This window comes from Ranitomeya imitator, chromosome 1, assembly GCF_032444005.1.
Source record: "Ranitomeya imitator isolate aRanImi1 chromosome 1, aRanImi1.pri, whole genome shotgun sequence".
In the NCBI taxonomy this organism is placed as follows: domain Eukaryota; kingdom Metazoa; phylum Chordata; class Amphibia; order Anura; family Dendrobatidae; genus Ranitomeya; species Ranitomeya imitator.
In genome coordinates, this window is record NC_091282.1 from 207,413,412 (window position 1) to 207,430,582 (window position 17,171).

A 17,171-nucleotide genomic window follows, 5' to 3' on the forward strand; every position below is an offset into this window, starting at 1 on the left:
CGACAGCCCAGTGTGTATAAATAGGGGTGCCACAGAGCGACAGCCCAGTGTGTATAAATAGGGGGTGCCACAGAGCGACAGCCCAGTGTGTATAAATAGGTGGTGCCACAGAGCGACAGCCCAGTGTGTATAAATAGGTGGTGCCACAGACCGACAGCCCAGTGTGTATAAATAGGGGATGCCACAGTCCGACAGCCCAGTGTGTATAAATAGGAGTTCCACAGAGCGACAGCCCAGTGTGTATAAATAGGGGTGCCACAGAGCGACAGCCCAGTGTGTATAAATAGGGGGTGCCACAGAGCGACAGCCCAGTGTGTATAAATAGGAGTGCCACAGAGCGACAGCCCAGTGTGTATAAATAGGGGATGCCACAGACCGACAGCCCAGTGTGAATAAATAGGGGGTGCCACACAGCGACAGCCCAGTGTGTATAAATAGGTGGTGCCACAGACCGACAGCCCAGTGTGTATAAATAGATGGTGCCACAGAGCGACAGCCCAGTGTGTATAAATAGGGGTACCACAGAGCGACAGCCCAGTGTGTATAAATAGGGGATGCCACAGAGGGACAGCCCAGTGTGTATAAATATGGGATGCCACAGAGCGACAGCCCAGTGTGTATAAATAGGGGTTGCCACAGACCGACAGCCCAGTGTGTATAAATAGATGGTGCCACAGAGCGACAGCCCAGTGTGTATAAATAGGGGTACCACAGAGCGACAGCCCAGTGTGTATAAATAGGGGATGCCACAGAGGGACAGCCCAGTGTGTATAAATATGGGATGCCACAGAGCGACAGCCCAGTGTGTATAAATAAAGGATGCCACAGAGGGACAGCCCTGTGTGTATAAATAGGGGTACCACAGAGCGACAGCCCAGTGTGTATAAATAGGGGATGCCACAGAGGGACAGCCCAGTGTGTATAAATATGGGATGCCACAGAGCGACAGCCCAGTGTGTATAAATAGGGGTGCCACAGAGCGACAGCCCAGTGTGTATAAATAGGGGGTGCCACAGCCCAGTGTGTATAAATAGGGGATGCCACAGACCGACAGCCCCAGTGTGTATAAATAGGGGGTGCCACAGAGCGACAGCTCAGTGTGTATAAATAGGGGATGCCACAGAGGGACAGCCCAGTGTCTATAAATAGGGGGTGTCAAAGAGGGACAGCCTAGTGTGTATAAATAGGGGATGCCACAGAATGACTTCCCAGTGTGTATAAATAGGGGTGCCACAGCAACAGCCCAGTGTGTATAAATAGGGGGTGCCACAGAGCGACAGCCCAGTGTGTATAAATAGGGGATGCCACAGAGGGACAGCCCAGTGTGTATAAATAGGGGGTGTCAAAGAGGGACAGCCTAGTGTGTATAAATAGGGGATGCCACAGAATGACTTCCCAGTGTGTATAAATAGGGGTGCCACAGCGACAGCCCAGTGTGTATAAATAGGGGGTGCCACAGAGCAACAGCCCAGTGTGTATAAATAGGGGGTGCCACAGAGGGACAACCCAGTGTGTATAAATAGGGGATGCCACAGAGGGACAGCCCAGTGTGTATAAATAGGTGATGCCACAGAGCGACAGCCCAGTGTGTATAAATATGGGTGCCACAGAGCGAGAGCCCAGTGTGTATGAATAGCGGATGCCACAGAGCGACAGTCCAGTGTGTATAAATAGGGGGTGCCACAGAGGGACAGCCCAGTGTGTATAAATAGGAGTGCCACAGAGCGACAGCCCAGTGTGTATAAATAGGGGTGCCACAGAGCAACAGCCCAGTGTGTATAAATAGGGGATGCCACAGACCGACAGCCCCAGTGTGTATAAATAGGTGGTGCCACAGAGCGACAGCCCAGTGTGTATAAATAGGTGGTGCCACAGAGTGACAGCCCAGTGTGTATAAATAGGGGATGCCACAGAGGGACAGCCCAGTGTGTATAAATAGGGGATGCCACAGAGCGACAGCCCAGTGTGTATAAATAGGGGATGCCAAAGAGCGACAGCCCAGTGTGTATAAATAGGGGGTGCCACAGAGCGACAGCCCAGTGTGTATAAATAGGAGTGCCACAGAGCGACAGCCCAGTGTGTATAAATAGGGGGTGCCACAGAGCGACAGCCCAGTGTGTATAAATAGGGGGTGCCACAGAGCGACAGCCCAGTGTGTATAAATAGGAGTGCCACAGAGCGACAGCCCAGTGTGTATAAATAGGGGTGCCACAGAGCGACAGCCCAGTGTGTATAAATAGGGGGTGCCACAGAGCGACAGCCCAGTGTGTATAAATAGGTGGTGCCACAGACCGACAGCCCAGTGTGTATAAATAGGGGATGCCACAGTCCGACAGCCCAGTGTGAATAAATAGGGGGTGCCACACAGCGACAGGCCAGTGTGTATAAATAGGAGTGCCACAGAGCGACAGCCCAGTGTGTATAAATAGGGGGTGCCACAGAGCGATAGCCCAGTGTGTATAAATAGGAGTTCCACAGAGCGACAGCCCAGTGTGTATAAATAGGGGTGCCACAGAGCGACAGCCCAGTGTGTATAAATAGGGGGTGCCACAGAGCGACAGCCCAGTGTGTATAAATAGGAGTGCCACAGAGCGACAGCCCAGTGTGTATAAATAGGGGATGCCACAGACCGACAGCCCAGTGTGAATAAATAGGGGGTGCCACACAGCGACAGCCCAGTGTGTATAAATAGGTGGTGCCACAGACCGACAGCCCAGTGTGTATAAATAGATGGTGCCACAGAGCGACAGCCTAGTGTGTATAAATAGGGGTACCACAGAGCGACAGCCCAGTGTGTATAAATAGGGGATGCCACAGAAGGACAGCCCAGTGTGTATAAATAGGGGATGCCACAGAAGGACAGCCCAGTGTGTATAAATAGGGGATGCCACAGCGACAGCCCAGTGTGTATACATAGGGGGTGCCACAGAGCGACAGCCCAGTGTGTATAAATAGGGGGTGCCACAGAGGGACAGCCCAGTGTGTATAAATAGGGGATGCCACAGAGCGACAGCCCAGTGTGTATAAATAGGGGATGCCACAGAACGACAGCCCAGTGTGTATAAATAGGGGATGCCACAGAGCGACAGCCCAGTGTGTATAAATAGGGGATGCCACAGAGCGACAGCCCAGTGTGTATAAATAGGGGGTGCCACAGAGCGATAGCCCAGTGTGTATAAATAGGAGTGCCACAGAGCGACAGCCCAGTGTGTATAAATAGGGGTGCCACAGAGCGACAGCCCAGTGTGTATAAATAGGGGGTGCCACAGCCCAGTGTGTATAAATAGGGGATGCCACAGACCGACAGCCCCAGTGTGTATAAATAGGGGGTGCCACAGAGCGACAGCTCAGTGTGTATAAATAGGGGATGCCACAGAGGGACAGCCCAGTGTGTATAAATAGGGGGTGTCAAAGAGGGACAGCCTAGTGTGTATAAATAGGGGATGCCACAGAATGACTTCCCAGTGTGTATAAATAGGGGTGCCACAGCGACAGCCCAGTGTGTATAAATAGGGGGTGCCACAGAGCGACAGCCCAGTGTGTATAAATAGGGGATGCCACAGAGGGACAGCCCAGTGTGTATAAATAGGGGGTGTCAAAGAGGGACAGCCTAGTGTGTATAAATAGGGGATGCCACAGAATGACTTCCCAGTGTGTATAAATAGGGGTGCCACAGCGACAGCCCAGTGTGTATAAATAGGGGGTGCCACAGAGCAACAGCCCAGTGTGTATAAATAGGGGTGCCACAGAGCGACAGCCCAGTGTGTATAAATAGGGGGTGCCACAGAGCGACAGCCCAGTGTGTATAAATAGGAGTGCCACAGAGCGACAGCCCAGTGTGTATAAATAGGGGATGCCACAGACCGACAGCCCAGTGTGAATAAATAGGGGGTGCCACACAGCGACAGCCCAGTGTGTATAAATAGGTGGTGCCACAGACCGACAGCCCAGTGTGTATAAATAGATGGTGCCACAGAGCGACAGCCTAGTGTGTATAAATAGGGGTACCACAGAGCGACAGCCCAGTGTGTATAAATAGGGGATGCCACAGAAGGACAGCCCAGTGTGTATAAATAGGGGATGCCACAGAAGGACAGCCCAGTGTGTATAAATAGGGGATGCCACAGCGACAGCCCAGTGTGTATACATAGGGGGTGCCACAGAGCGACAGCCCAGTGTGTATAAATAGGGGGTGCCACAGAGGGACAGCCCAGTGTGTATAAATAGGGGATGCCACAGAGCGACAGCCCAGTGTGTATAAATAGGGGATGCCACAGAACGACAGCCCAGTGTGTATAAATAGGGGATGCCACAGAGCGACAGCCCAGTGTGTATAAATAGGGGATGCCACAGAGCGACAGCCCAGTGTGTATAAATAGGGGGTGCCACAGAGCGACAGCCCAGTGTGTATAAATAGGAGTGCCACAGAGCGACAGCCCAGTGTGTATAAATAGGGGTGCCACAGAGCGACAGCCCAGTGTGTATAAATAGGGGGTGCCACAGCCCAGTGTGTATAAATAGGGGATGCCACAGACCGACAGCCCCAGTGTGTATAAATAGGGGGTGCCACAGAGCGACAGCTCAGTGTGTATAAATAGGGGATGCCACAGAGGGACAGCCCAGTGTGTATAAATAGGGGGTGTCAAAGAGGGACAGCCTAGTGTGTATAAATAGGGGATGCCACAGAATGACTTCCCAGTGTGTATAAATAGGGGTGCCACAGCGACAGCCCAGTGTGTATAAATAGGGGGTGCCACAGAGCGACAGCCCAGTGTGTATAAATAGGGGATGCCACAGAGGGACAGCCCAGTGTGTATAAATAGGGGGTGTCAAAGAGGGACAGCCTAGTGTGTATAAATAGGGGATGCCACAGAATGACTTCCCAGTGTGTATAAATAGGGGTGCCACAGCGACAGCCCAGTGTGTATAAATAGGGGGTGCCACAGAGCAACAGCCCAGTGTGTATAAATAGGGGGTGCCACAGAGGGACAACCCAGTGTGTATAAATAGGGGATGCCACAGAGGGACAGCCCAGTGTGTATAAATAGGGGATGCCACAGAGCGACAGCCCAGTGTGTATAAATATGGGTGCCACAGAGCGAGAGCCCAGTGTGTATAAATAGGGGATGCCACAGAGCGACAGTCCAGTGTGTATAAATAGGGGATGCCACAGAGCAACAGCCCAGTGTGTATAAATAGGGGATGCCACAGAGCGACAGCCCAGTGTGTATAAATAGGGGATGCCACAGAGGGACAGCCTAGTGTGTATAAATAGGGGATGCCACAGAATGACTGCCCAGTGTGTATAAATAGGGGTGCCACAAAGCAACAGCCCAGTGTGTATAAATAGGGGGTGCCACAGAGGGACAGCCCAGTGTGTATAAATAGGTGATGCCACAGAGGGACAGCCCAGTGTGTCTAAATAGGGGATGCCACAGAGCGACAGCCCAGTGTGTATAAATAGGGGATGCCACAGAGGGACAGCCCAGTGTGTATAAATAGGGGATGCCACAGAGCGACAGCCCAGTGTGTATAAATAGGGGATGCCACAGAGCGACAGCCCAGTGTGTATAAATAGGGGATGCCACAGAGCGACAGTCCAGTGTGTATAAATATGGGGTGCCACAGAGCGACAGCCCAGTGTGTATAAATAGGGGTGCCACAGAGCGACAGCCCAGTGTGTATAAATAGGGGATGCCAAAGAGCGACAGCCCAGTGTGTATAAATAGGGGATGCCACAGAGCGACAGCCCAGTGTGTATAAATAGGGGATGCCACAGAGCGACAGTCCAGTGTGTATAAATAGTGGGTGCCACAGAGGGACAGCCCAGTGTGTATAAATAGGGGGTGCCACAGAGGGACAGCCCAGTGTGTATAAATAGGGGGTGCCACAGAGGGACAGCCCAGTGTGTATAAATAGGGGGTGCCACAGAGGGACAGCCCAGTGTGTATAAATAGGGGGTACCACAGAGGGACAGCCCAGTGTGTATAAATAGGGGGTACCACAGAGGGACAGCCCAGTGTGTATAAATAAGGGGTGCCACAGAGGGACAGCCCAGTGTGTATAAATAGGGGATGCCACAGAAGGACAGCCCAGTGTGTATAAATAGGGGATGCCACAGCGACAGCCCAGTGTGTATAAATAGGGGGTGCCACAGAGCGACAGCCCAGTGTGTATAAATAGGGGGTGCCACAGAGGGACAGCCCAGTGTGTATAAATAGGGGATGCCACAGAGCGACAGCCCAGTGTGTATAAATAGGGGATGCCACAGAACGACAGCCCAGTGTGTATAAATAGGGGATGCCACAGAGCGACAGCCCAGTGTGTATAAATAGGGGATGCCACAGAGCGACAGCCCAGTGTGTATAAATAGGGGGTGCCACAGAGCGACAGCCCAGTGTGTATAAATAGGAGTGCCACAGAGCGACAGCCCAGTGTGTATAAATAGGGGTGCCACAGAGCGACAGCCCAGTGTGTATAAATAGGGGGTGCCACAGCCCAGTGTGTATAAATAGGGGATGCCACAGACCGACAGCCCCAGTGTGTATAAATAGGGGGTGCCACAGAGCGACAGCTCAGTGTGTATAAATAGGGGATGCCACAGAGGGACAGCCCAGTGTCTATAAATAGGGGGTGTCAAAGAGGGACAGCCTAGTGTGTATAAATAGGGGATGCCACAGAATGACTTCCCAGTGTGTATAAATAGGGGTGCCACAGCGACAGCCCAGTGTGTATAAATAGGGGGTGCCACAGAGCGACAGCCCAGTGTGTATAAATAGGGGATGCCACAGAGGGACAGCCCAGTGTGTATAAATAGGGGGTGTCAAAGAGGGACAGCCTAGTGTGTATAAATAGGGGATGCCACAGAATGACTTCCCAGTGTGTATAAATAGGGGTGCCACAGCGACAGCCCAGTGTGTATAAATAGGGGGTGCCACAGAGCAACAGCCCAGTGTGTATAAATAGGGGGTGCCACAGAGGGACAACCCAGTGTGTATAAATAGGGGATGCCACAGAGGGACAGCCCAGTGTGTATAAATAGGTGATGCCACAGAGCGACAGCCCAGTGTGTATAAATATGGGTGCCACAGAGCGAGAGCCCAGTGTGTATGAATAGCGGATGCCACAGAGCGACAGTCCAGTGTGTATAAATAGGGGGTGCCACAGAGGGACAGCCCAGTGTGTATAAATAGGAGTGCCACAGAGCGACAGCCCAGTGTGTATAAATAGGGGTGCCACAGAGCAACAGCCCAGTGTGTATAAATAGGGGATGCCACAGACCGACAGCCCCAGTGTGTATAAATAGGTGGTGCCACAGAGCGACAGCCCAGTGTGTATAAATAGGTGGTGCCACAGAGTGACAGCCCAGTGTGTATAAATAGGGGATGCCACAGAGGGACAGCCCAGTGTGTATAAATAGGGGATGCCACAGAGCGACAGCCCAGTGTGTATAAATAGGGGATGCCAAAGAGCGACAGCCCAGTGTGTATAAATAGGGGGTGCCACAGAGCGACAGCCCAGTGTGTATAAATAGGAGTGCCACAGAGCGACAGCCCAGTGTGTATAAATAGGGGGTGCCACAGAGCGACAGCCCAGTGTGTATAAATAGGAGTGCCACAGAGCGACAGCCCAGTGTGTATAAATAGGGGTGCCACAGAGCGACAGCCCAGTGTGTATAAATAGGGGGTGCCACAGAGCGACAGCCCAGTGTGTATAAATAGGTGGTGCCACAGAGCGACAGCCCAGTGTGTATAAATAGGTGGTGCCACAGACCGACAGCCCAGTGTGTATAAATAGGGGATGCCACAGTCCGACAGCCCAGTGTGTATAAATAGGAGTTCCACAGAGCGACAGCCCAGTGTGTATAAATAGGGGTGCCACAGAGCGACAGCCCAGTGTGTATAAATAGGGGGTGCCACAGAGCGACAGCCCAGTGTGTATAAATAGGAGTGCCACAGAGCGACAGCCCAGTGTGTATAAATAGGGGATGCCACAGACCGACAGCCCAGTGTGAATAAATAGGGGGTGCCACACAGCGACAGCCCAGTGTGTATAAATAGGTGGTGCCACAGACCGACAGCCCAGTGTGTATAAATAGATGGTGCCACAGAGCGACAGCCCAGTGTGTATAAATAGGGGTACCACAGAGCGACAGCCCAGTGTGTATAAATAGGGGATGCCACAGAGGGACAGCCCAGTGTGTATAAATATGGGATGCCACAGAGCGACAGCCCAGTGTGTATAAATAGGGGTTGCCACAGACCGACAGCCCAGTGTGTATAAATAGATGGTGCCACAGAGCGACAGCCCAGTGTGTATAAATAGGGGTACCACAGAGCGACAGCCCAGTGTGTATAAATAGGGGATGCCACAGAGGGACAGCCCAGTGTGTATAAATATGGGATGCCACAGAGCGACAGCCCAGTGTGTATAAATAAAGGATGCCACAGAGGGACAGCCCTGTGTGTATAAATAGGGGTACCACAGAGCGACAGCCCAGTGTGTATAAATAGGGGATGCCACAGAGGGACAGCCCAGTGTGTATAAATATGGGATGCCACAGAGCGACAGCCCAGTGTGTATAAATAGGGGTGCCACAGAGCGACAGCCCAGTGTGTATAAATAGGGGGTGCCACAGCCCAGTGTGTATAAATAGGGGATGCCACAGACCGACAGCCCCAGTGTGTATAAATAGGGGGTGCCACAGAGCGACAGCTCAGTGTGTATAAATAGGGGTGCCACAGAGCAACAGCCCAGTGTGTATAAATAGGGGATGCCACAGACCGACAGCCCCAGTGTGTATAAATAGGTGGTGCCACAGAGCGACAGCCCAGTGTGTATAAATAGGTGGTGCCACAGAGTGACAGCCCAGTGTGTATAAATAGGGGATGCCACAGAGGGACAGCCCAGTGTGTATAAATAGGGGATGCCACAGAGCGACAGCCCAGTGTGTATAAATAGGGGATGCCAAAGAGCGACAGCCCAGTGTGTATAAATAGGGGGTGCCACAGAGCGACAGCCCAGTGTGTATAAATAGGAGTGCCACAGAGCGACAGCCCAGTGTGTATAAATAGGGGGTGCCACAGAGCGACAGCCCAGTGTGTATAAATAGGGGGTGCCACAGAGCGACAGCCCAGTGTGTATAAATAGGAGTGCCACAGAGCGACAGCCCAGTGTGTATAAATAGGGGTGCCACAGAGCGACAGCCCAGTGTGTATAAATAGGGGGTGCCACAGAGCGACAGCCCAGTGTGTATAAATAGGTGGTGCCACAGACCGACAGCCCAGTGTGTATAAATAGGGGATGCCACAGTCCGACAGCCCAGTGTGAATAAATAGGGGGTGCCACACAGCGACAGGCCAGTGTGTATAAATAGGAGTGCCACAGAGCGACAGCCCAGTGTGTATAAATAGGGGGTGCCACAGAGCGATAGCCCAGTGTGTATAAATAGGAGTTCCACAGAGCGACAGCCCAGTGTGTATAAATAGGGGTGCCACAGAGCGACAGCCCAGTGTGTATAAATAGGGGGTGCCACAGAGCGACAGCCCAGTGTGTATAAATAGGAGTGCCACAGAGCGACAGCCCAGTGTGTATAAATAGGGGATGCCACAGACCGACAGCCCAGTGTGAATAAATAGGGGGTGCCACACAGCGACAGCCCAGTGTGTATAAATAGGTGGTGCCACAGACCGACAGCCCAGTGTGTATAAATAGATGGTGCCACAGAGCGACAGCCTAGTGTGTATAAATAGGGGTACCACAGAGCGACAGCCCAGTGTGTATAAATAGGGGATGCCACAGAGGGACAGCCCAGTGTGTATAAATATGGGATGCCACAGAGCGACAGCCCAGTGTGTATAAATAGGGGGTGCCACAGACCGACAGCCCAGTGTGTATAAATAGATGGTGCCACAGAGCGACAGCCCAGTGTGTATAAATAGGGGTACCACAGAGCGACAGCCCAGTGTGTATAAATAGGGGATGCCACAGAGGGACAGCCCAGTGTGTATAAATATGGGATGCCACAGAGCGACAGCCCAGTGTGTATAAATAAAGGATGCCACAGAGGGACAGCCCTGTGTGTATAAATAGGGGTACCACAGAGCGACAGCCCAGTGTGTATAAATAGGGGATGCCACAGAGGGACAGCCCAGTGTGTATAAATATGGGATGCCACAGAGCGACAGCCCAGTGTGTATAAATAGGGGTGCCACAGAGCGACAGCCCAGTGTGTATAAATAGGGGGTGCCACAGCCCAGTGTGTATAAATAGGGGATGCCACAGACCGACAGCCCCAGTGTGTATAAATAGGGGGTGCCACAGAGCGACAGCTCAGTGTGTATAAATAGGGGATGCCACAGAGGGACAGCCCAGTGTCTATAAATAGGGGGTGTCAAAGAGGGACAGCCTAGTGTGTATAAATAGGGGATGCCACAGAATGACTTCCCAGTGTGTATAAATAGGGGTGCCACAGCGACAGCCCAGTGTGTATAAATAGGGGGTGCCACAGAGCGACAGCCCAGTGTGTATAAATAGGGGATGCCACAGAGGGACAGCCCAGTGTGTATAAATAGGGGTACCACAGAGCGACAGCCCAGTGTGTATAAATAGGGGATGCCACAGAGGGACAGCCCAGTGTGTATAAATAGGGGGTGCCACAGACCGACAGCCCAGTGTGTATAAATAGATGGTGCCACAGAGCGACAGCCCAGTGTGTATAAATAGGGGTACCACAGAGCGACAGCCCAGTGTGTATAAATAGGGGATGCCACAGAGGGACAGCCCAGTGTGTATAAATATGGGATGCCACAGAGCGACAGCCCAGTGTGTATAAATAAAGGATGCCACAGAGGGACAGCCCTGTGTGTATAAATAGGGGTACCACAGAGCGACAGCCCAGTGTGTATAAATAGGGGATGCCACAGAGGGACAGCCCAGTGTGTATAAATATGGGATGCCACAGAGCGACAGCCCAGTGTGTATAAATAAAGGATGCCACAGAGGGACAGCCCTGTGTGTATAAATAGGGGATGCCACAGAGCGACAGCCCAGTGTGTATAAATAGGGGATGCCACAGAGCGACAGCCCAGTGTGTATAAATAGGAGTGCCACAGAGCGACAGCCCAGTGTGTATAAATGGGGATGCCACAGAGGGACAGCCCAGTGTGTATAAATAGGGGATGCCACAGAGCGACAGCCCAGTGTGTATAAATAGGGGATGCCAAAGAGCGACAGCCCAGTGTGTATAAATAGGGGGTGCCATAGAGCGACAGCCCAGTGTGTATAAATAGGAGTGCCACAGAGCGACAGCCCAGTGTGTATAAATAGGGGGTGCCACAGAGCGACAGCCCAGTGTGTATAAATAGGAGTGCCACAGAGCGACAGCCCAGTGTGTATAAATAGGTGGTGCCACAGAGCGACAGCCCAGTGTGTATAAATAGGGGGTGCCACAGAGCGACAGCCCAGTGTGTATAAATAGGGGGTGCCATAGAGCGACAGCCCAGTGTGTATAAATAGGAGTGCCACAGAGCAACAGCCCAGTGTGTATAAATAGGGGATGCCACAGACCGACAGCCCAGTGTGTATAAATAGGTGGTGCCACAGACCGACAGCCCAGTGTGTATAAATAGGTGGTGCCACAGAGCGACAGCCCAGTGTGTATAAATAGAGGGTGCCACAGAGCGATAGCCCAGTGTGTATAAATAGGAGTTCCACAGAGCGACAGCCCAGTGTGTATAAATAGGGGTGCCACAGAGCGACAGCCCAGTGTGTATAAATAGGGGGTGCCACAGAGCGACAGCCCAGTGTGTATAAATAGGAGTGCCACAGAGCGACAGCCCAGTGTGTATAAATAGGGGTGCCACAGAGCGACAGCCCAGTGTGTATAAATAGGGGGTGCCACAGAGCAACAGCCCAGTGTGTATAAATAGGGGATGCCACAGTCCGACAGCCCAGTGTGAATAAATAGGGGGTGCCACACAGCGACAGCCCAGTGTGTATAAATAGGAGTGCCACAGAGCGACAGCCCAGTGTGTATAAATAGGGGGTGCCACAGAGCGATAGCCCAGTGTGTATAAATAGGAGTTCCACAGAGCGACAGCCCAGTGTGTATAAATAGGGGTGCCACAGAGCGACAGCCCAGTGTGTATAAATAGGGGGTGCCACAGAGCGACAGCCCAGTGTGTATAAATAGGAGTGCCACAGAGCGACAGCCCAGTGTGTATAAATAGGGGTGCCACAGAGCGACAGCCCAGTGTGTATAAATAGGGGTTGCCACAGAGCAACAGCCCAGTGTGTATAAATAGGGGATGCCACAGACCGACAGCCCAGTGTGAATAAATAGGGGGTGCCACAGAGCGACAGCCCAGTGTGTATAAATAGGAGTGCCACAGACCGACAGCCCAGTGTGAATAAATAGGGGGTGCCACACAGCGACAGCCCAGTGTGTATAAATAGGAGTGCCACAGAGCGACAGCCCAGTGTGTATAAATAGGGGATGCCACAGAGGGACAGCCCAGTGTGTATAAATATGGGATGCCACAGAGCGACAGCCCAGTGTGTATAAATAAAGGATGCCACAGAGGGACAGCCCTGTGTGTATAAATAGGGGTACCACAGAGCGACAGCCCAGTGTGTATAAATAGGGGATGCCACAGAGGGACAGCCCAGTGTGTATAAATATGGGATGCCACAGAGCGACAGCCCAGTGTGTATAAATAAAGGATGCCACAGAGGGACAGCCCTGTGTGTATAAATAGGGGATGCCACAGAGCGACAGCCCAGTGTGTATAAATAGGGGATGCCACAGAGCGACAGCCCAGTGTGTATAAATAGGAGTGCCACAGAGCGACAGCCCAGTGTGTATAAATGGGGATGCCACAGAGGGACAGCCCAGTGTGTATAAATAGGGGATGCCACAGAGCGACAGCCCAGTGTGTATAAATAGGGGATGCCAAAGAGCGACAGCCCAGTGTGTATAAATAGGGGGTGCCATAGAGCGACAGCCCAGTGTGTATAAATAGGAGTGCCACAGAGCGACAGCCCAGTGTGTATAAATAGGGGGTGCCACAGAGCGACAGCCCAGTGTGTATAAATAGGAGTGCCACAGAGCGACAGCCCAGTGTGTATAAATAGGTGGTGCCACAGAGCGACAGCCCAGTGTGTATAAATAGGGGGTGCCACAGAGCGACAGCCCAGTGTGTATAAATAGGGGGTGCCATAGAGCGACAGCCCAGTGTGTATAAATAGGAGTGCCACAGAGCAACAGCCCAGTGTGTATAAATAGGGGATGCCACAGACCGACAGCCCAGTGTGTATAAATAGGTGGTGCCACAGACCGACAGCCCAGTGTGTATAAATAGGTGGTGCCACAGAGCGACAGCCCAGTGTGTATAAATAGAGGGTGCCACAGAGCGATAGCCCAGTGTGTATAAATAGGAGTTCCACAGAGCGACAGCCCAGTGTGTATAAATAGGGGTGCCACAGAGCGACAGCCCAGTGTGTATAAATAGGGGGTGCCACAGAGCGACAGCCCAGTGTGTATAAATAGGAGTGCCACAGAGCGACAGCCCAGTGTGTATAAATAGGGGTGCCACAGAGCGACAGCCCAGTGTGTATAAATAGGGGGTGCCACAGAGCAACAGCCCAGTGTGTATAAATAGGGGATGCCACAGTCCGACAGCCCAGTGTGAATAAATAGGGGGTGCCACACAGCGACAGCCCAGTGTGTATAAATAGGAGTGCCACAGAGCGACAGCCCAGTGTGTATAAATAGGGGGTGCCACAGAGCGATAGCCCAGTGTGTATAAATAGGAGTTCCACAGAGCGACAGCCCAGTGTGTATAAATAGGGGTGCCACAGAGCGACAGCCCAGTGTGTATAAATAGGGGGTGCCACAGAGCGACAGCCCAGTGTGTATAAATAGGAGTGCCACAGAGCGACAGCCCAGTGTGTATAAATAGGGGTGCCACAGAGCGACAGCCCAGTGTGTATAAATAGGGGTTGCCACAGAGCAACAGCCCAGTGTGTATAAATAGGGGATGCCACAGACCGACAGCCCAGTGTGAATAAATAGGGGGTGCCACAGAGCGACAGCCCAGTGTGTATAAATAGGAGTGCCACAGACCGACAGCCCAGTGTGAATAAATAGGGGGTGCCACACAGCGACAGCCCAGTGTGTATAAATAGGAGTGCCACAGAGCGACAGCCCAGTGTGTATAAATAGGGGATGCCACAGAGGGACAGCCCAGTGTGTATAAATATGTGGTGCCACAGAGGGACAGTCCAGTGTGTATAAATAGGGGATGCCACAGAGGGACAGCCCAGTGTGTATAAATATGTGGTGCCACAGAGGGACAGCCCAGTGTGTATAAATAGGGGGTGCCACAGAGCTACAGCACAGCCAGTATAAACCAGAGGTGCAGCACAATGACGGCTCGGCCAGTATAAATCAGGTGTGGAACAGAGTGACAGCCCAGCCAGTATATATCAGGGGTGCAGCATAAAACCAACCCTGTCAGTATACACAGAGGGTGACATGAGAAGACAGCCATGCCAATATTAACCTAAAGTGATTGTGTAGCTGATTGTGTAAAAGGCCAGATTAACTCCCCCGCCCAGAATATACCCGGGGTTAAAGTGGCCTAGGCCAGATTATACCCCGGGTATATTTTGGCGTAGCCCAAACTATACCCCGGGGTATAAATTGGACTAGTCCAGATTATACCCCTCCAGGTCAGAATATACCCCTGCTGCTGTAAATCAGATTTTTCAGCCTTTTGAGAACCATTGAGTGATATAATCAATAACGGAGCCCCAGGCAGTGCACAGGGCCCCAAACAGCGCACGGTGCCCCAGGCAGTGCACAGGACCCCAGGCAGCCCACAGGGCCCCAAGCAGCCCACAGGGCTCCAGGCAGCGCACGGGGCCTCAGGCAGCACACGGGGCCCCTGGCAGAACACAGGGCCCCAGGCAGCGCACAGGGCCCCAGGCAGCGCACTGGGGACCAAGACAGCACACAGGGCCCAAGGCAGCACAGAGGGGCCCCAGGAAGAGCACAGGGGGCCCCAGGCAGCGCACAGGGCAACAGGCAGCACAGAGGGGCCCCAGGAAGAGCACAGGGGCCACAGGAAGTGCACGGGGCCCCAAACAGTGAACAGGGCCCCAGGCAGCGCACAGGACCCCAGGCAGCCCACAGGAGCCCCAGGCAGCCCACAGGGCCTCAGGCAGCACACGAGGGCCCAGGCAGTGCACGAGGCCCCAGGCAGCACATTGGGCCCCAGGCAGAGCACAATGCCCCCTACTGTGCACAGGGCCCCAGGCAGCCCATAGGGCCCCAGGCAGCACACAGGGCTCCAGGCAGCCCACAGGAGCCTCAGGCAGCCCACAGGACCCCAGGCAGCCCACATGGGGTCCCAGATAGAGCACAGGGGGCAGAGACAGTGAGCAAGGGGGTAAGAGATAACGCGCAAGGGGGTAAGATATAACGCGCAAGGGGGGGAAAATAGACAGAGCGCATGTCCCCTGTGCGCTGTCTGGGACCCACTGTACGCTATCTGGGACCCCCTGTGCGATGTCTGGGGCCCTGCTCTTGAGTATATCACTCAATCCTGTAAGGCTAGTTTCACATCTGCGCACAGCCGTGCACATGCGTACGCTCTGTGAAGCCTTGACCACTGCTGCGGCCCGCCGGTTAAGCTCCGCCCACGTTCTTTTGACGGTGCTGCAACCCACGGCGAAGGCAACAAGTTGGATTTTCTTGCGTTCACCGAATCGTCAAAACAATGCATGCGGACGCAAACATCCACAGGACCTGCATACCCAATGATAAAGATAGGGTACGCAGGCCGCATGCGTACCTGGGCGGAGCTTAACTGGTGGGTGCGGCAGTGGGCGGCGCTTCACTGAGCGTACACAGCCGTGCGCAAATGTGAAACTAGCCTAAGATGTCTAGGGCCCCTGTGCGCTGTCTGGGGTTTTGTACGCTGCCTGGGGCCCCTATGGTCTTCCTGGGGCCCCATTAGCTGTCTCTGCCCCCGTGTGCTGCCTGGGACCCCGGGTGCTGCCTGGGGCCCCTGTGCGCTACCTGGGGTCCCTGTGCGCTCCCTGGAGTCCATGTGCTGCTAGTGGCCCTGTGCGCTGCCTGGGGCCCCATTAGCTGTCTCTGACCCCGTGTGCTGCCTGGGGCCCTGTGCACTGCCTGGGGCCCCATTAGCTGTCTCTGCCCCCGGGTGCTGCCTGGGGCCCCTGTGCGCTCCCTGGAGTCCATGTGCTGCCTGGGGCCCCTGTGCTCTGCCTGGGGCCCCATGTGCTGCCTAGGGCCCCATGTGCTGCCTGGGGCCCCGTGTGCTGCCTGGGGCTCTGTGCGCTGAGTGGGGCCCTGTGCACTGCCAGGGGCCCCTGTGCTCTGCCTGGGGCCCCATTGCGCTGTCTGGACCCCCCGTGCTCTGCCTGGGGCCCCGTGTGCTGCCTGGGACCTCATGTGTTGCCTTGGGCCCCTGTGCACTGCCTGGGGCCCCTGTGCACTGCCTGGAGCCCTGTGGGCTGCTTGGGGCCCCGTGCGCTGCCTGTGGCCCTTGTGCTCTGCCTGGTGCCCCATACGTTGCCTGTGGCCCTTGTGCGCTGCCTGAGGCCCCGTGCACTTCCTGGGGCCCCTGTGTGCAGCCTGGGTCCCTGGGTGCTGCCTGGGGCCCTGTTATTAACAATGTCACTCAGTGGTTCTCAAAAGCCTGAAAAGTATAATCTGACCTGGAGGGGTATAATCTGGACTAGTCCAATTTGTACCCGGGGGTATAGTTAGGGCTAGGCCAGAATATACCCGGGGTATAATCTGGCCCAGAGGGGTATAAACTGGACTAGTCCAATTTATACCCTGGGGTATAGTTTGGGCTAGGCCAGAATATACCCGGGGTATAATCTCGCCTAGGCCACTTTAACCCAGGTATATTCTGGGTGGGGGGTTAATCTGGCCTGTTACACCGGCATTTCTTAGTTCGTAACACATTTGCCCATTGAAAATCATTTTTATGATGGGAAGTATCGGTAAGATGAATTGTGTGCAGCTAAGAGTATGAGGCACCTACACAGGAGTCCCATCACCCCGGACCGGACGTCACTGGAGTTAGTTTCTTATTTGCAAAATTTTCTTTTTTGAAGGTTTAATAATGAGCACA